General features: G+C 42.9%; 1 long non-coding RNA gene across 2 annotated transcripts; it reads right to left on the minus strand.

The window, feature by feature from the left end:
- Positions 1-1,970: 1,970 nt before the first annotated feature.
- Positions 1,971-5,645, minus strand: LOC123094727 (uncharacterized). Of its 2 annotated transcripts, XR_006445933.1 has the most exons (4): positions 5,370-5,645; positions 3,456-4,934; positions 3,247-3,306; positions 1,971-2,244 (listed from the first exon to the last, which is right to left on the minus strand). It is a non-coding gene; the product is annotated as an uncharacterized lncRNA (long non-coding RNA). The 2 variants fall into 2 exon arrangements; XR_006445934.1 differs by having other exon boundaries at positions 1,982-4,693; positions 4,786-4,934.
- Positions 5,646-13,006: the final 7,361 nt, after the last annotated feature.

Raw genomic sequence — 13,006 nt, forward strand, 5'->3', positions numbered from 1 at the left:
TGCCTATCATTGTTACTCTTACACACACATAGCCACAGGTGCTTTCAATCTTATGGACGCCCACTTGTGTTCTAATTTGACCATGTAGGTGTCCAAATGTGAATAATAATGCAGAAGAAAAATAGGTTGAGGAACAGAGGATTGCGTGCCTGGAGCTTGAAGCGCGACTTGGGGGCGTCCTGGCAGTCGGGGCGAGTGGGGCTAGATCAATGAGTATATCCACATCGTTGTAGCAAGATGCTAAGAACATCATCCCGCCTGTTCATCCCAATCCCTATCGGCCAAATCGAAGAAGATCGATCCAGACGACGACGATTGATTGCAGTTGGCCGGGACGTCAGACCAGATGAGGGTTGATCACCAGGCAGAGACGGATAATGATCGAGATGCTCTTATTCATCTCCTCATTAATCTGTGTGATGTGTGTTCCAGAGAGAGAGAGAGAGATTATCACAACGCAACATGGATAGACATAGAGGAATTAGACCATCGTTGTGCTCTCTTTCTCAGGCCATCGCTACTCCGTCGTTCCCTGGCCACTCATGCTCTCTCGAGACATGGGAAGCGGTTGGCGCCGTGCGAGGGCGACGGAGGGTGCCGGTGAACCGTGTATTGGCGGTTGACTCTGCCCTGCCGGAGCTCGCAATCTCCATTGGCCACATCGATCGATCCCGTTCACGAGGCGGAGGAGCAAGGTGACCGCCCGAAGGAAGGAGAAAACAGGGGTGTGGTGCGGGCGTGTGACTGCAGATGGAGAAGGGGAACCAGCGGCGGAGCAGAGGGAGGCCGTTCGTGAGAGGAAGTTAAAAGGAGGGATCGTGGGAGCGTTCTCTTTTTCTTTTTCTTTTTATCTTACCTGAAAAGTGAGAATCGTAGGGGGAGGGAGGCTGGTTGGTTGTGAACGTGGATTCTTTCCTAGCGATTTTTTAGGTGTGGGATCTCTCGAGGGGAGGAACGAAGGAGGGGGATCGATGCTGGTTGAACCATCACGACGACTGCAGATTGCCCTTTAATAGTAGAGACTTGACTTGCATCACCTCAAAAAAAGAAAAAAAATCTGCTTGACTTGCATCTTAAGAAACGAGACCAACCAAGACTAGCCTTTGGTGGAGGGAGACTCGAACGTCGAACCTTATCGGGCTAGCTGCGCACTCGCAGCCGTAGCCAACAGAGCAACGCCCCGTTTTCGACTTACTGCATCTTCATTGATTGACTTACTGCATCTACCTTTGATATATGAAATGTTTGGTTCAACTCCGCTAACGTAAAGAAAAACACTTCCTAGCAAACGTCTGATAACAAACGTTCGTTAGGCTACTCGCGTGTCGTCGGTGCTTCTTTTATCTCACGGCCAAGATTGCCTCCGAAATCCTTTGATTTGTTTCCAAACCAACTTGATTATCTAGCCACATATTGACCTATAGTCACTTCATCATTAACTTCACCTGCCCAAACCAACCAGTCCCCATCCCCATCGTCTGCTCCCGAGCTCACCTATCTCATCCCCGCCCTTCTCTCCACCATGAACCAACCTCCCCTGTTCCCGTGAGATTCACCATGCAGGTGTGTCGTTCAAAAGTTGTGCCTAGCATTAGCCACGCTGTGTATGACCAGTAAGCTTGCAAACCGTCGTCGTCCTGGTCATCTACACTTGCTTCGGGTCCCACCACATCCAATCAACCGTGGCGAAGCATCATCTCGGTTGTCGAACGAATCCATCACGCAAGGAAATTGCTGGAGTCGCACCCACCTCCTCCGCAGGTACCATCCTCATCTGACATAGGTAATCCCAAGAAATCTTGATATAGCCCTCTCTATTTTCTAACACTAGTAGAACGCCCGTGCATTGCCACGGGCTTTTTCCTTTCCTAATTTTACATATATAAATATAATGCATATAGCTCAGGTGGAGTCCAAATGATAAATATATAACTCAGTACCCAAATTCCACATGTATATAAAAGTTGAAATCCAGTCCACTTGCAATGTAATTCAACAATGTATACAAAGAGATCGATGATAATTATCTGTTACAAACTAAGACATACTTGATGCGTTTGAGATATTCATGAACAACAACGTCAGGAATGTTCTTCGCTTCATTCGCATGGTAATCATATTGCTTGCTTGGGTTATATCCAACGGTACAAGGAATTTTCCCATGGGAGAGCTTGATTTCTCACGTTCGCATACTCGTACAGTTTTTACAGCAATCTCCCGAAGCTTAGCAAGATCAAGTGGGCTCTGCGCATGAAAGCAGATAATCAGATGGAATCAAAAATCCTGCTTCATTCAAGCCAAATTAAATATGCTTCAGTTTATTGTTTTCAAAACAATAGATGTCTAGTCTCATAGTAAAACTTATAACTAACAGAAAACCTTTGTTAATATCGACAACATGAGATGTGTCACTAAATCAAATAATAGGGGAATTAGTGTGTTAAGGATTTTTCATAACAATATTGTATCTTGTTGACATTATCAATAGGTGTTGGATAACCTAGACAACACCAGGTGCATCATCTGTCTAGCTAATTCATTTGTGAAGCATAATATGTTGAGAAAAAGGGGAAATATAGTTCATCTCTTGCGCTTAAAATAAAGAAACCGGGAAGCATATAATGAATATTTGGGACTACATCCCCCTTTTCCCTTAGGTTAGTCCCAAATATTTTGCTTCTTGGGTTATGCATAAGAGGATATTTTGGGTTGAGTCTGATTTTGACCCAATAACTAGGCTATGACACATTGTAATAAAGTTGCGACAAGTAATATGGATCAGAGGGAGTAATAAACTTTGACGAGATGAGAATTCCTATCAGAGCAACAAAGGAATCCGACCAACATATCCATGGAGTATCCCAAAGAGTATTGTTTATACCACAATAACTTTGTTATGACACATTGCACGCTGAACTTAGGCAGTACCTCTTAAAATTATCTTAAAGGAAAAGTTGACTCTGGTGAGTATAGATACTCGGCATATACTGCTCCCAAATCTAAAGGGAGTATTTTTTGTAATGAAGAGATATATTTTACTGCAACACAAGGATGAATGATATTTTCCGACATTCAGGCCATGCTTCATGGACAACAATTTCTACATTAGACAAGCACAAACTGAAAATCTAGAGCTAAGATGTACATGCAATAGTTACTTTACACTCTTTCATACCAAAGCATATGATTTGATCACTTCCAGGTTCGAACATTGCCATGTCAGTTCATCAAATAGAAAAACATTACCTTGTCTAAGACCTCGCTTATGATAACGTTTAGGTGCAGACCTTTGCTCATATACACTTTCTGAAGTAGGATTTGGATTTGGAAGGTTATCACATAGAAATTCAGTTCAATTAGAAAATATTGATAATACCACAAGGAATAGGCAGGAACCATAAAAAATGTGACTGCATCCTACCTAGTGCTTCTCCAAATTAAACCATGTCACTCACCTGAAAAACTTCTAGATTGTGACCAATGCCACAATTTATGTCATCTTCTACTAAAAACTATGCAAGCTCATGTCCTTCTCTAGCTGATTATGTCACCTAAACCAGATTAAATTTTATTAGTTTACCCATGCTAAATTATGTATCAAAACCAGGGTAACAACTTTTCAAAGGTAAAGAAGTATAGAACAACATGTAGCCTGATCTTCCCAAAACATGCACTAAGCAGAATATCAATGATAGGTGTGGAGATGGGAAGGCCATGGAAATAAAAGGTAGATTGGATCAAACCTGCTCTGATCAGGTCATCAGAGTCAGTCCTGCAGCGTGGGGCGGCGGAGCACGACGGCAGATGGCTATCTTGACCCTGAAGGTGCACATGGCCTCCACGGGGCACACACACGCCCAACACACTACATACATCACAAATCGCATCGCGCACACACACAAAATACACTCACCACACCTAGCAACCGTGCGCGCGATCGATCCAACAATGCCCCCACGCACCCTAGCGGGGGGGAGGGGACCACACATTAAAGGGTAGATAAGTTGCAACAAATAAGGTAACATATTTTTATTTTTCAAAAAGAAACTTTCAGTTAAAGAAATTGGAAGTTTGACCAAGTTGTAGGTTACCTAGATTAAAGGAACAAATGCACTCCAGTGTGTGCGCTCTTTACCCGAGTAATAGAACCAGTTGCCACATTGTTAGCTAAGTCCTAATAAGAATGGCAAGAAATGAGAAATACTACTAACCTGTTTTCTAAAAAAGAAGATGGCATAAATACTTATAATAACACGGCATAAAAGTTGTCACAATAGATTCAATTTGAATCACCCGGAGTGAAAAAGATGATGCATATGACAAGGGCATGTTAATTTTACATAAATGCCGATTGAGATTCATGACAGGAGAAGAAGTCTGGTTGAACTGTTATGACATCTTTGTGTTATAGTTGGCTATAGAGATGCAAGTGTATGCCCAGCCCACACATGTTTGAGGCATGGCCTCCGTGATGTGCCGCTCACAGCTCTATATTCTAATTAAAACCGACATACCATTATTGGTGTCACATAATCTATAAAGAAAAAGATCTAGATAGCCAGCATTCTTGGATTTGCATTAACAACTTAAATAGTGTGACTTTAGATGAACCGCAAAACTAATTTGCTTGCCTTTGCAGTAGTAGGTCTCAAACCAGAACCTAGAGGATGACCCAGAAACACAATGCAGTGTCCTATTTGAGTTGCACAGAATGACGTATTAGAAAATTAAGAACTACAAATGATACATCACCTTTAGTAAAAAAAGGAGAAATGAGCATTCAACCTGTTTTTGCCTGGCTCCCTCCATAAAGGTCTCCCAAACGTCTTTCTACCCAAAAGACTTCACCCCTTCCACATGGATCCATACCACACGCTTTTAATTCCCTCCACTGCTCCATGTTTGATAAGCTACAGGTTTCATCACCAATTGCCCTAGAAAAAAAGAATGAAAGCAAAACTTGTTAGAATTCAACTCATTGCTTATTAGAGGCTTAGATAGGCTGTGAGTTGAAACTCACGTATATAACCATAAACCAAGATTTTTGCAGATTTTCCTTTACCCATAAATGATGTAGAAGGTAAGTCAATAACGATACAATCAATGGAAGTAACTGTAAAATACACAGTAAACCTTGTCTACTGACCTTTTCACTACAGAATAATTCAAAAGTATTTATCCTATTATGCAAGCAAAACAACATCTTTTTAGGAACATTGTGTTGTTCAGCTTTTGAAATGCTCGAATTCTGACATTCTAAGTTTTTCAAGCAAAACTTCTAGGACTATAAAGTGACAACTGACAACATGTTAGCAAATAATGAATCCGGAAGTTAGGAGAAGCATAAGCATGGAGAAAAAAGCGGTTACCTTTGGGGCTCACATTTCTGGGGAGACACTCGCATCATAGAATTGCAATACCGGTGAACTGTGAAATTTAATTCGCTCAGCTTGGTCAAGAGCCCTATGATAAAAGCGACGCGTCCAATGGAGCCGAACACGACCTCCAGGTCGACCGCGGACATGCCCTCCGCCTGCCCGCCGACGTCCAACATGGAACTATCTGCAAAAACGTTGAAATGCAACAGCCATATAATAGTACCTATGAGGCCATGATGAAGGATAGATGAGGAAACTGACTATGACTTACTTTTCATAATCTACTAACAGTGGGGTCCAAATAGTGAACAAGGCCTTTGAAACGTGCTTCCTAAATGTGTTAAATGCATCTAACAAAAAGCAAAGACACATGTTAGCATGAATTCTTGAGAAGATTGTTAGTAGGATTTAAGCAAGGTGCCCCATCAATTCATAAACAATACTCTTTTTTTGTAGGGAATTCATAAACAGTACTCAGATGCCTCATGCCTTCTCAAATTAAACCAGACCAACATATCATCTAACAAAAATCTGTGAACATTACACCTTTTCATCATTTGCCAATGCAATTCTTTAAAACCAAATCAACAATAGATGATACAAAATAGTAACAGGCTGCTGCTTTTGGGCTGTACTTAATTTTGCTGATTGTTTCTTTAGGTAGCAAGTGCAAAAGATACGTACCCAATATTGCAAATGACAAGACACATCTTGTTCACTATTTTAGCTTTTGGACGAGAGCCACAGAGATAGCCTCGTCGTTCATGGGGAGAACCATTCTCGCAAGGAATGAAAAGACTCAAGGCCCTACAATGGAGATGGACCCTAGTGCTAAATATGTGAAGCCCTAATCATGGAGTGGCGAGTTTTGAATGTGATGCACAAATCTTGCGACTACTGGTGTGGAGACGGTAGACCAGCCTGCCGCGCCACTACCGTTGGTCGAACTATGAACTCATCGGATCCGAGGGGAGTGAGCGGTCAGGATAGTACGCACCTATACACGCAACACTATGCGGAGTTCACCCTCCAAAACGGCACATAGCAGCCGGTCGAGCCGCTGCCGAGCTCTCATTCCACGCTGTCGGCTGCCACACATCGGTCGGTCGTTCCGCCATCATTGGTTCATCTTCCCCACGTCCTTCAAACCACCACTACCGAGTTCCCCAACCACAAGGCATCTATTGGAGAATAATTGACGGGGAAGGCAGCGACCTTTGTGGAAGACAGCCAGGGCAAAGAGGGTGAGTGCAGCGCTAGGAGAGAGAAGCAGGGGGTGGAGCGGCTAGAAGTGTGGCTGGTCGAGGAGCTCCGATGCAGCGGCGACAAGGAACCCTACCGCATGTGAGGGCTACCGGGGGAAATAGTGGCTTTGCGCGATGCGAAGGAGGAGAGCGGCTCGAGGGATTTTCGTACGTGGCTTCGACGGTTGTGTTTTTTTCGAGCTAAGTATGGAAGGGGATCGGTGGGAGAAATAAATCAAAGAGGGGGTGATCTGTTTGGAAGGTGATCTCATGTATATGGTATTATTTCTGAATTCTTAATTACTAAATATTTACATGATTCAATTGAATCGACACCTACCAAAGCAAGCACAAATAAATGGAAGGACTATCAGACATGATTCGGTTTTAAGTGCAAAGAAGAAAAAATAATGTGGAAGGGGTGGTGGGAGGTGAGATAAAAATAAACTGGACGAAAATTAACCAAACAAAAAAAATTATGGACACAATCCTACCAACTCAGACATTAGGAGTAGAGATATATGAATGTTTTGAGTGTTGTTTGATGAATTTTGTCCTCCTGCATTGTGTATTTGTATGGTTGATGTGTTTGTCCATTCCATTGTGCATTGTATAATAAAGTTATTATTTATTTCCTCATATCATGATAAATATTTATTATTCATGCTATAATAGTATTAACCGGAAACATAATACATGTGTGAATACATAGACAAACATAGTGTCACTAGTATGCCTCTACTTGACTAGCTCGTTAATCAAAGATGGTTAAGTTTTCTAACCATAGACATGAGTTGTCATTTGATTAACAGGATCACATCATTAGGAGAATGATGTGATTAACTTGACCCATTCCGTTAGCTTAGCACTTGATCGTTTAGTATGTTGCTATTGCTTTCTTCATGACTTATACATGTTCCTATGACTATGAGATTATGCAACTCCCGTTTACTGGGGAACACTTTGTGTGCTACCAAACGTCACAACATAACTGGGTGATTATAAAGGTGCTCTACAGGTGTCTCCGAAGGTACTTGTTGAGTTGGCGTATTTCGAGATTAGGATTTGTCACTCCGATTGTCGGAGAGGTATCTCTGGGCCCTCTCGGTAACGCACATCAGTATAAGCCTTGCAAGCAATGTGACTAATGAGTTAGTTGCGGGATGATGCATTACATAACGAGTAAAGAAACTTGCCAGTAACGATATTGAACTAGGTATTGAGATACCGATGATCGAACCTGGGGCAAGTAACATACCGATGACAAAAGGAACAACGTATGTTGTTATGCGGTTTGACCGATAAAGATCTTTGTAGAATATGTGGGAACCATTGAGCATCCAGTTTTCGCTATTTGTTATTGACCGGAGACGTGTCTCGGTCATGTCTACATAGTTCTCGAACCCGTAGGGTCCGCACGCTTAAAGTTCGATGACGATCGATATTATGAGTTTTTTGTTTTGATGTACCGAAGATAGTTAGGAGTCTCGGATATGATCACGGACATGACAAGGAGTCTTGAAATGGTCAAGACGTTAAGATCGATATATTGGACGACTATGTTCAGACACCGGAAGTGTTTCGGGAGGTTTCGGACATTTACCGGAGTACCGGGGGGGATACCAGAACCCCCCAGGGAGTATATTGGGCCTAATGGGCCTTAGTGGGAGAAGAGGAGGGGCGGCCAGGGCAGCCACGCACCCCCTTCCCCTCTAGTCCGAATTGGACAAGGAGGGGGGCGGCGGCCCCCCTTTTCCTTCTCCTCCTCTCTCCCTTCCTTCCCTTCTCCTACTCCTACAAGGAAAGGAGGAGTCCTACTCCCGGTGGGAGTAGGACTCCCCCCTTGGTGCGCCCTCCTCCTGGTCGTCCGCCTGCCCCCTTGCTCCTTTATATACGAGGGCAGGGGGGCACCTCTAGACACACAAGTTGATCTATTGATCTCTTCCAGCCGTGTGCGGTGCCCCCCCCCCTCCACCATATTCCACCTCAGTCATATCGTAGCGGTGCTTAGGTGAAGCCCTGCGTCGGTAGCAACATCATCATCGTCATCACGCCGTCGTGTTAACGGAACTCTCCCATGAAGCTCTGCTGGATCGGATTCGCAGGACGTCATCGAGCTGAACGTGTGCTGAACTCGGAGGTGCCGTACGTTTGGTACTTGGATCGGTTGGATCGCGAAGACTCACGACTACATCAACCGCGTTGTGCTAACGCTTCCGCTTTCGGCCTATGAGGGTACGTGGACTCACTCTTCCCGCTCGTTGCTATGCATCACCATGATCTTGCGTGTGCGTAGGATAATTTTTGAAATTACTATGTTCCCCAACAGTGGCATCCGAGCCTGGTTTATGCGTAGATGTTAGATGCATTAGTAGAACACAAGTGAGTTGTGGGCGATACAAGTCATACTGCTTACCAACATGTCATACTTTGGTTCGGCGGTACTGTTGGATGAAGCGGCCCGGACCGACATTACGCGTACGCTTATGTGAGACTGGTTCTACCGACGTGCTTTGCACATAGGTGGCTGGCGGGTGCAGTTTCTCCAACTTTAGTTGAACCGAGTGTGGCTACGCCCGGTCCTTGAGAAGGTTAAAACAACACTAACTTGACAAAATATCGTTGTGGTTTTAATGCGTAGGTAAGAACGGTTCTTGCTCAGCCCATAGCAGCCACGTAAAACTTACAACAACAAAGTAGAGAACGTTTAACTTGGTTTTGCAGGGCATGCTGTGATGTGATATGGTCAAGACATGATGCCATATTTTATTGTATGAGATGATCATGTTTTGTAACCGAGTTATCGGGAACTGGCAGGAGCCATATGGTTGTCGCTTTATTGTATGCAATGCAATCGGCCTGTAATTGCTTTACTTTATCACTAAGCGGTAGCGATAGTCGTAGAAGCAATAGTAGGCGAGACGACAACGATGCTATGATGGAGATCAAGGTGTCACACCGGTTACGATGGTGATCATGACGGTGCTTTGGAGATGGAGATCACAAGCACAAGATGATGATGGCCATATCATATCACTTATATTGATTGCATGTGATGTTTATCCTTTATGCATCTTATTTTGCTTTGATTGACGGTAGCATTATAAGATGATCTCTCACTAAATTTCAAGGTAAAAGTGTTCTCCCTGAGTATGCACCGTTGTCAAAGTTCGTCGTGTCGACACACCACGTGATGATCGGGTGTGATAAGCTCAACGTTCATCTACAATGGGTGCAAGCCAAGTTTGCACACGCAGAATACTCGGGTTAAACTTGACGAGCCTAGCATACGAAGATATGGCCTCGGAACACTGAGACTGAAAGGTCGAGCGTGAATCATATAGTAGATATGATCAACATAGTGATGTTCACCATTGAAAACTACTCCATGTCAGGTGATGATCGGTTATGGTTTAGCTGATTTGGATCACGTGATCACTTAGATGATTAGAGAGATGTCTATCTAAGTGGGAGTTCTTAAGTAATATGATTAATTGAACTTAAATTTATCATAAACTTAGTACCTGATAGTATTTTGCTTGCCTATGTTATTGTAGATAGATGGCCCGTGATGTTGTTCCATTGAATTTTAATGCGTTCCTTGAGAAAGCAAAGTTGAAAGATGATGGTAGCAATTACACGGACTGGGTCCATAACCTGAGGATTATCCTCATTGCTGCACAGTAGAATTACGTCCTGGAAGCACCGCTAGGTGTACCACCCGCGCCAGCAACTGCAAACATTGTGAATGCCTGGCAGTCGCGTGTTGATGACTACTCGATAGTTCAGTGTGCCATGCTTTACGGCTTAGAACCGGGACTTCAACGATGTTTTGAACATTATGGAGCATATGAGATGTTCCAGGAGTTGAAGTTAATATTCCAAGCAAATGCCCGGATTGAGAGATATGAAGTCTCCAATAAGTTCTACAGCTGCAAAATGGAGGAGAATAGTTCTGTTAGTGAACATATACTCAGAATGTCTGGGTATTGCAATCACTTGTTTCAACTAGGAGTTAATCTTCCTGATGATAGTGTCATTGATAGAATTCTTCAATCACTACCACCAAGCTACAAGAGCTTCGTGATGAACTATAATATGCAAGGGATGAACAAGACAATTCCCGAGCTCTTCGCAATGCTAAAGGCAGCGGAGGTAGAAACCAAGAAGGAGCATCAAGTGTTGATGGTCAACAAGACTGCCAGTTTCAAGAAAAAGGGCAAAGGGAAGAAAAAGGGGAACTTCAAGAAGAACAACAAACAAGTTGCTTCTCAAGAGAAGAAACCCAAGTCTGGACTTAAGCCTGAGACTGAGTGCTTCTACTGCAAGCAGACTAGTCACTGGAAGCGGAACTGCCCCAAGTATTTGGCGGATAAGAAGGATGGCAAGGTGAACAAAGGTATATGTGATATACATGTTATTAATGTGTACCTTACTAGAGCTCGCAGTAGCACCTGGGTATTTGATACTGGTTCTGTTGCTAATATTTGCAACTCGAAACAGTGACTACGGATTAAGCGAAGACTGGCTAAGGACGAGGTGACAATGCGCGTGGGAAATGGTGCCAAAGTCGATGTGATCGTCGTCGGCACGCTACCTCTACATCTACCTTCCGGATTAGTTTTAGACCTAAATAATTGTTATTTGGTGCCAGCGTTGAGCTTGAACATTATATCTGGATCTTGTTTGATGCGAAATGGTTATTCATGTAAATCTGAGAATAATGATTGTTCTATTTATATGAGTAATATCTTTTATGGTCATGCACCCTTGAAGAGTGGTCTATTCGTGTTAAATCTCGATAGTAGTGACACACATATTCATAATGTCGAAGCCAAAAGATGCAGAGTTGATAATGATAGTGCAACTTATTTGCGGCACTTCCGTTTGGGTCATATTGGTGTAAAGCGCATGAAGAAACTCCATACTAATGGACTTTTGGAATCACTTGATTATGAATCACTTAGTACTTGCGAACCATGCCTCATGGGCAAGATGACTAAAACGCCGTTCTCCGGAACTATGGAGCGAGCAACAGATTTATTGGAAATAATACATACTGATGTATGTGGTCCGATGAATATTGAGGCTCGCGGTGGGTATCCTTATTTTCTCACCTTCACAGATGATTTGAGTAGATATGGGTATATCTACTTAATGAAACATAAGTCTGAAACATTTAAAAAGTTCAAAGAATTTCAGAGTGAAGTGGAAAATCATCGTAACAAGAAATAAAGTTTCTACGATCTGATCGTGGAGGAGAATATTTGAGTTACAGTATGGTCTATATTTGAAACAATGTGGAATAGTTTCGCAACTCACGCCACCTGGAACACCACAGCGTAATGGTCTGTCTGAACGTCGTAATCGTACTTTACTAGATATGGTACGATCTATGATGTCTCTTGCTGATTTACCGCTATCATTTTGGGGTTATGCTTTAGAGACGACCGCATTCACGTTAAATAGGGCACCATCAAAATCCATTGAGACGATCCTTATGAACTGTGGTTTGGTAAGAAACCAAAGTTGTCGTTTCTTAAAGTTTGGGGCTGCGATGCTTATGTGAAAAAGCTCCAACCTGATAAGCTCGAACCCAAATCGGGGAAATGTGTCTTCATAGGATACCCAAAGGAAACTGTTGGGTACACCTTCTATCACAGATCCGAAGGCAAGACATTCGTTGCTAAGAATGGATCCTTTCTAGAGAAAGAGTTTCTCTCAAAAGAAGTGAGTGGGAGGAAAGTAGAACTTGATGAGGTAACTGTACCTGCTCCCTTATTGGAAAGTAGTTCATCACAGAAACCGGTTCCTATGACGCCTACACCAATTAGTGAGGAAGCTAATGATATTGATCATGAAACTTTAGATCAAGTTACTACCGAACCTTGTAGGTCAACTAGAGTAAGATCCACACGAGAGTGGTACGGTAATCCTATTCTGGAGGTCATGTTACTTGACCATGGAGAACCTATGAACTATGAGGAAGCGATGATGAGCCCATATTCCGCAAAATGGCTTCAGGCCATGAAATCTGAGATGGGATCCATGTATGAGAACAAAGTGTCGACTTTGGTTGACTTGCCCGATGATCGGCAAGCCATTGAGAATAAATGGATCTTCAAGAAGAAGACTGACACTGATGGTAATGTTACTATCTACAAAGCTCGACTTGTTGCGAAAGGTTTTCGACAAGTTCAAGGGGTTGACTACGATGAGACTTTCTCACCCGTAGCGATGCTTAAGTCTGTCCAAATCATGTTAGCAATTGCCGCATTTTATGATTATGAAATTTGGCAAATGGATGTCAAAACTGCATTCCTGAATGGATTTTTGGAAGAAGAGTTGTATATGATGCAACCAGAAGGTTTTGTCGATCCGAAA

Source organism: Triticum aestivum, chromosome 4B (assembly GCF_018294505.1).
Source record: "Triticum aestivum cultivar Chinese Spring chromosome 4B, IWGSC CS RefSeq v2.1, whole genome shotgun sequence".
NCBI lineage: Eukaryota > Viridiplantae > Streptophyta > Magnoliopsida > Poales > Poaceae > Triticum > Triticum aestivum.